Raw genomic sequence first — 7871 nt, 5'->3', positions numbered from 1 at the left:
TCGATGGTTACATCAGAATCACTTGGGAAGCCTTTATAAAACATACACTCTAGAGTCTTGCTCCCCAGTAGTATGATTTAGTAGGTCTAAAGCAGAACCTGGAAATTTATATTTCTGAAAAGTCCAGGAGGTTGCCACGCTGCCAAATTTAGGAAGCACTCTTTTATACTACTCTTCCTCCCTGAAACATCAACGCAAGACCACATTTGTAGGAGCACAACACTGCTTATACGAGACTTCAAAAAGGAGAAGCAAGCTAGAGCTCAGATTACAGAAGACTTTAAAAATTACATTCAGAAATCAAACATGTAAAAAATTGACCTTGTAAAGTAATCAAACCATTCAGGTTGAAGTAAGAAAAACCTTTCTACCCACATCTAAGATTTCAAATTACCTCTCAGTGAGAAGAAAGGCATTCTCCAAAAAAAGAGATAGAAACAGGCTGAGAAAATCATAAATAAGATAAATTTATAGGCGTAGATTTCAGTCTATAGATCTCAGACCACAAATTTGTGTTTACAAGAGAAGCATCGAAAATTTTAACCTCAGGAGTTTAGCATTGGGGATTTTCTGCCTCCTCCTCACTTCACTGGAAATGTTCGATGAGTGATTTTGGGACCTTACGCAGTTGCAAGGCTTTTTGAGGGGTCTGGGAACTTGAATGAGTATCTCATAATAATATCCAGGCTCAATGAAAGAATTAACAACTCATCTAACATATGGCACAAGTGATTCAAATTACTCCTTGGGGGTCACAGGCAAAGGAGGGGCCCCTGTACATGGAGGCCCCAGGGTGGCTGCTATGAAGAATAAACCAACATCTTTTTTTAAAAAAGGACTTAAGATTGCCCCTGTCATTTGCCTTACAGGTCCTCAGACTTGTGTGATTTTCTGCAAAAAACAGGGGGAGAAGAGGGAATACAATTATGTGCCTTCCAGGCCAGGTGTGGTGGCTCACTCCTATAATCCCATCACATTGGGAGACTGAGGTGTGAGGATTGCTGGAGCCCAGAAGTTCAAGACCAACCTGGGCAACAGGGTGAAACCCCTTCTCTATATTAAAAAAAAAAAAAAAAGAAGAAGAAGAAGAAGAAGAAAAAGACTGTGTGAATTCCAAAATAACAAAAAATGAAAAAAAATAACAAAAAAGATTACATTTTGAACAGATATATTTTAAATAAAAGCCAGAAAAAGACGGAATGACCTTGGAGTTTTCTGGAAAGAAAGAGAACATGTTTACTTGTCCCTTTGTCAGTCTAAGTCCTGGAATTAGTTCTGTGTAGGAAACTCAAAGCTCTTCTTAGAAACACAATGCCTATACTGACAGAGTTGCCACCCACAGCAAACATTTTTTATCAAGAAGAAAAATCCTTTGCACTTAGGAAAAAAATACAAAAGCCAAAGTACTTTGTTGTCATTGCACTCTTGTTGCAGTTTAAATAATATAACTCTAAATAGTTTAAACCATATGGAGAATACATTTCAGAAACCTGTAGCTCAAATTATACAGGCTTCTCAGCTTTGAGCTTTCATTAGTTCTATGGGTCAACTAGGAGTAATTTCACCAATTACATCACAGCATCATCATGTAAGGAAGGAATTCAGGCGGGAAAAATATCTGTAATTTTGATTAAGTATCCAATTAAATCTCTTGCTATACATACCAAAATATATCTTCCCTGGCCTAATCACTTAAGAAATTTAAAATTAACTGTCTAAAAAGAAAGTCTTCATTCATCTTCATTTTGCAGTATATGTTGTTGGACATTAAATGATTTCAGTTGGATTTTTTTTCAGTTTTCCTAAAATGCATTATAACATTTTGCCATTTGTACATCAGAGATGAGAAACTTTGTATTAAAAACTGGGCTTCATTCCATATACCAAAAGAAAGCATCAATATTATTCCCACTTTATCTTCAGTATTTCCTCCATTACTCATCAGATTACTTTCCTTTGTCTTTTCTTTCTTTTTTTTTTTTTTTTGAGATGGAGTCTTGCTCTGTCGCCCAGGCTGGAGTGCAGTGGCACAATCTCGGCTCACTGCAACCTCCGCCTCCCAGGTTCAAGCAATTTTCCTGTCTCAGACTCCTTAGTAGCTGGGATTACAGGCACACGCCACCATGCCCGGCTAATATGTTGTATTTTTAGTAGAGACGGGGTCTCACCATGTTAGCCAGGATGGTCTTGATCTCCTGACCTCAGGTGATCCACCCGCCTTGGCCTCCCAAAGTGCTGAGATTACAGGCGTAAAACCACCACGCCCAGCCTTTGTCTTTTCATGAAACTGTATACAAAGAACCTTGGAGAACTGAAGCATCTGCGTTTCTTCCCTGTACCACCACCACCTGAGCTCCGGCGACAATCGTCACTCACTAACATGCGGTAAGGAGCCTCCCAGTCTCAATGGCTCTCCTCCATGTCTTCTCCACCATGGAGCTAGAGTGTACTGTTCAAAAATTTGCTCATTACTCACAGGACTTCCAGTTATCCCATCTACCTCCCAACATTCCCTATCCCACAACAGACACACCCTAAAACTCTCCAGTCTTTCTACTGTAGTTATGATGAAGTTAAAACTCCTTAATTTCTCCAGAAGGCTGTGCAAAATCTGGTGCCTGTGAGGGCTCCTGCCCGCATCTCAGACTGTGCCCGCCTTCACGCCCAATCTTGGTCCCATCGATCATCTTTATTAAGTTCCTGGCATTCTCTAGGCTCTTTCATCTTTTAGCCTACACTTCTTTGTGCCTAAAATGCTCTTTCCTCCCTCTGTCAGGCTGACTCATCTTTTGTGGCACTTTTCTACAGATGTCAATGCTCTGTGTTTTGAATAAATCTCTAGTGGATTCTATTTGGATGTCTTCTTGATAGGTTTGTCTTAATGAACGCTTCACTTCTGTTCCACTAACTATAATGGTACTTTCGTATTGGTATGAAACACGATTGCATTCAAAATACTTTTTTTAAATTCTGATTCTGAAGAAATGAGATGAGACTCCCTATGGATAAAAATAAAAGTAAAGCTAGTGTTCACATGCAGCATGTTTTTAACTTGGAATACACCTGAACCTCTGTGTCCCATAAAGAAGTGGAAACATGAACTCAAAGTGAGACTCAGCTGGGGAAAACATCTGCCATTCATATGCTTGAATGAAGAAATGTGGATAACCTGCAAGTGTGTGAAGGCTTATCTGAGCAGTCTTGTGAAATCTGTCATTTCCCTTCACCACAGTTAAATGGACCCCAATTAGGAAATGGGCCCAATTAGGAAATGAATCTCACACTATTTAATCTCTTGAATGTAAAGAAAGCAAGCCCACCATTAACCTGAATCTTGAAAGTCAGGTATGCTCATCACTATCAAGGTGGAAGAAGTTCTTTCTCTTCTACCGAATCTGAAGAATGAAGTCCTGAAGTTTTCCAAGAGCTAACACATTTGTAAAAGGCCCTCTGATGACTTATCAGTGTTTACTTGTCTTTGTTAGTTAATGATGGTGGCAGGGGACAGTAGTTAGATAAACTCCGTATCATTGTTTTAGTGTCTCTTAAGTGAGTGGCAAAGGGTCTGGGAATGTAGATCAATAGAATCTACATTTTTCCTCAGTGATTTAAGAAAGACTGTTTAAAGTGTCTATAGAGACCAGAAGTAAATTGATGAGTAAATTTATTGAGTAATTCTGGGTACTGTTTTGGGATCACATCTTGAAATAGATCAAATCATAAAACTGGTAGTGACATTTTCACATTCATTTGACTTGTATGAACAGACGGTGATGATTTATTTCTTCTTTGAAAGCATAATGATAAATATAACTTAAATAAAACATTAAAAGCTGGGTGTATCTGGACCTAGGAACACATTCTGTTTTAACTTTAGCACAGAATCAAAGGTTTATTCTGTCAGGATCAGAAGATGCACAATAAATGTCACCAGATTATACACATAATCTAGTAATACACAAAGCTAGAATATCACGTAGCTTACTAAGAAAAATTGAAATTTCTTTTTAATTTCCAGGCTTTGATGATTTACCAAATAAACAATTGTGCTCTCTTTTAATATGAAAAATTTTCATCTTAAAGTAGATTTGTACAAATTTATGAGCAAAAATGAAAGGTTGTAAAGTTAAGTTTGATAAATGATACCCCAATAATTAAAATCAACAACCCCTGGAATAAAATGTCGCACAGTTAATGAAAATAATAGCATAGCATTCAGACATAGCAGATGAAACCACACATGCAATTAGGTCTTAAACTGAGCTACATATATCTCGGCTCAGCTTGGAATCATTTGTGAATTTTTTTTTTTGAGACAGTCTCACTCTCTTGCCTAGGCTGGAGTGCAGTAGTGCGATCTTGGCTCGCTCCACTCTCTGCCTCCCTCCAATCTCTGCCTCCCGGGTTCAAGCAATTCTCCTGCTTCAGCCTCCCAAGTAGCTGGGATTACAGACATGTGCCTCCACACTAGCTACTTTTTTATTTTTAGTAGAGATGGGGGCATCACCATGTTGACCAGGCTGGTCTCAAACTCTTGACCTCAAGTGATCCACCCACCTCGGCCTCCCAATGTTCTGGGATTACAGGCGTGAGTCACTGCACCTGGCCTGAGTTTTCAGTAACATAAAGGAAAGATCTATTAAAATGTTGTTAATATTATGTGCTGCAATTACCGAGTAATTCCAAAGACATTTTTTATAATGACTTTGAGATACAGATAAATTAAAAATTTTTATAATATCAACAATTAATCATTTCTAATAAGTTCAGGATTAACTATATTACCTACCATTTCAGGCTACTATATGCTAAACCATACCGTCATTTTACTATTTCATTTTGCAAGGCCTTAAAGTGAGAGACAGGAAAACATCTTATATGTGATGTGGAATTGTGTCATGGCTCAGTGAAGGTAGAAGACTTTGTATTACTTATCTGTGATGCCTTTTGGGAAAAGTAAAAAATTAAAATATTCTCTATATTTTATTTGGCTGTATAGTAATTTTTATTAAATAAAAACATATAATTTTTAAAGATATTAATCATAAAGTAATAGATGATACATACATACATGTAACTTAACCTGTATATCAATTGCCAAAATATTTTCTGGTTTGGTACTTTAAAAACTTATGTTGACTGGGTAGAGTGGCTCCCACCTATAATCCCAACACTTTGGGAGGCCAAAGCAAAAGGATTGCTTGAGCCCAGGAGTTCGATGCTGCAGTGAGCTATGATCAGGTCATTTGCACTATATCCTGGGCAACAGAGCAAGACCCTGTCTCTAAGATATAAATAAATAAAATACTATAAATATTATTTGTATTTATTCAATAAAATGTAAATGAACACATATAAACATCAACCAGGCAGAGTTTTGTCCATAGGTAATATACAAACAAGCTATAATTCCTGGTTTCCAGTGTTTTTGTTTTTTATTTTTTGTTTTGCGACAGAGTCTCACTCTGTTGCCCAGGCTGGAGTGCAGTAGTGCGATCTCAGCTCACTGTAGTCTCTGCCTCCTGGGTTCAAGCAATTCTCCCGCCTCAGCCTGTCAAATAGCTGGGATTACAAAAGCACGCCACCACACCTGGCTAATTTTTGTACTTTTAGTAGAGACGGGGTTTCGCCATGTTGGCCAGGCTGGTCTCGAACTCCTGACCTCAAGTGATCTGCTCGCCTCAGCCTCCCAAAGTGCTGGGATTACAGGCATGAGCCACTGCGCTTGGTTCCAGTGTGTTCTAGTAAAGCTAATCATTTCCAGTCACTTTATTCTGTCTCATGATAGATGCCTAATATCAGGTAACTACTGCATATGTCATCTCATATTGTGCTTTAAGCCCATATAGGACATGGTTCACACTTGAAACCTATACAGCAACAATTCTGACATGAATTCAGTGCACATTCATGAAAAAAGGTTAAAAAACTGCAATTTCCCAATATTTGTACAGGCTCCGTAAAATATACTAAAAGACCTCTCAGTTTTTCTCTGCGATTTCTCCAGTGTATGAGTAAATCTGTTCGAGTTAGGTTTGGGGAGAGGAGTTACATTAGTGATATGCCAAATCTAGTAAAAGTAACTGAAGGGATAAGGTAAAATTTCCCAATTTAAATTAAAATTAGGCTGTTTCAAAAGAGGAAATACTGTTTTTGAAGCAGAATTGGCTCTAGAGTACAGTTAAAATGGATTCCAGAAGATGATGTACTGATTAATATACATAAAACCTCAAACTGTCCCCTCAAAAAGTGAGAAAATAAGAAATAACCTGATGCATTTAACAGCTTTATTTTCTATCAAGGAAAGACTTCTATAGATGATGAATTATAGATATAAAACACCTCTTATGTAGAAGGGACTACTTTTCCAAATATGAGGTTGCACACGGGCCTTCAGACACTGCTTTTGTCTTTCTGGGAAAGCATGTTCCTTTCCAAAATGGTAACATTCTCAAGACCATTTTTTTAATACTGTATTTTAAAACTAAGTTCAGATTCATATCCCTTATCATAATTCCAACATCCAAAATTCCGAAAATCAAGTTTCCTCTGCATTCATAAGGTATGAAAACCTTGCCAAATTTGATAATAAAAGCTCATTTGAACTAATAAAGCTATTTATAACCTTTTTTCCTCTGATATTTTACAAGACAATCATCAAAGGAGATCTACAGTATAGTATGTAGTTAAGCATCTTGAGTCAATCCTAGCTTTGCTACTGTCTTTAAGACCCTGGACAAGTTATTCAACATCTCTCAGCCCATCTTGTTTCATCATGGGAAGGATAAGGGTCTTAATTCACAGCTAGCTCCCACTCCTACCATTACTGTTGGGAAGTTTAAAAGCGACAGTGTATATAAAGCACAGTGACTAGCCCATAAGAAAAAAAAAATCAGTAAATGGCAGCCATTAGCAGTATCCATCCAATAAAATATCTTGATAGTTTTTCTATGCCCCATTGTTTAAATTTTGTCTCCAAGGCAATTTTGTTTGTGTTACTTAAATTTTGTATTATTTCTATACAAAAAAAAAAACAGAAAAATAAAATCCTTATTGCATTTTATTCTCCAATTCATGATTGCTTTTTCTTCTTTGAACTGTTTCTTCATTCCAGTATTGAACAAACGTTCTTCCAAATATGCCTTTACCCATTTTTATGCATAGTAAATACACAGAATGACTTCTGAGGATAATTCAAAATGCCAAAGAATTTGAACTCCTTTTCCCATTCCCAGACACTGTGAGCAGTGAATAAAGCTTTTATTTTACCTTTTATTAAGTAATATTACTACTAAGACCGGGAAATACAAAAACAGCTGAAAAGCATGTGGAAATGAACGATACAGGCAACAGCCCTGAGCACCAGTATTAATCTCAATCACACTCAATTCTGTTCAGTAGGCAAGAAAACCAGGCAGAAGAATTGACATAGAGCTGCGCTTTATTTAGAAGAAGACAATACTATTCCAAGGACTAGGGTGCTCAGTGCCTTTTAGACAGCTATATTGTAGATTACATGACAGGAAGAGAAAGGGACAATGTGCCTTTTTAACTAGTTTGCAAACTTCCCAGGCTAAACCCTAGGAATGTGTTTTTATGGAAGCTGTGATCGTTCCACAGGAGATGGCCACAGCTATGTTTACTTTTGGCTGTTTTCATGCCTTCCCAACGGTTTTTTTGTCATCATGAATACTGGCTGTTATTCATATTAAAAATAAGTGTGCCTCAGAGTCAGAGAAAACTATGCCAAAGGGGTTTAGAAGAAAATTTAAAAAAAAAAAAAAAAAAAAAAGAAGAAGAAGAAGAAGAAGAAAAAGACTGTGTGAATTCCAAAATAACAAAAAATGAAAAAAAATAACAAAAAAGATTAC

Source organism: Colobus angolensis, unplaced genomic scaffold (assembly GCF_000951035.1).
Source record: "Colobus angolensis palliatus isolate OR3802 unplaced genomic scaffold, Cang.pa_1.0 Scaffold5, whole genome shotgun sequence".
NCBI lineage: Eukaryota > Metazoa > Chordata > Mammalia > Primates > Cercopithecidae > Colobus > Colobus angolensis.
Note: the sequence above shows the minus strand (reverse complement) of the source record.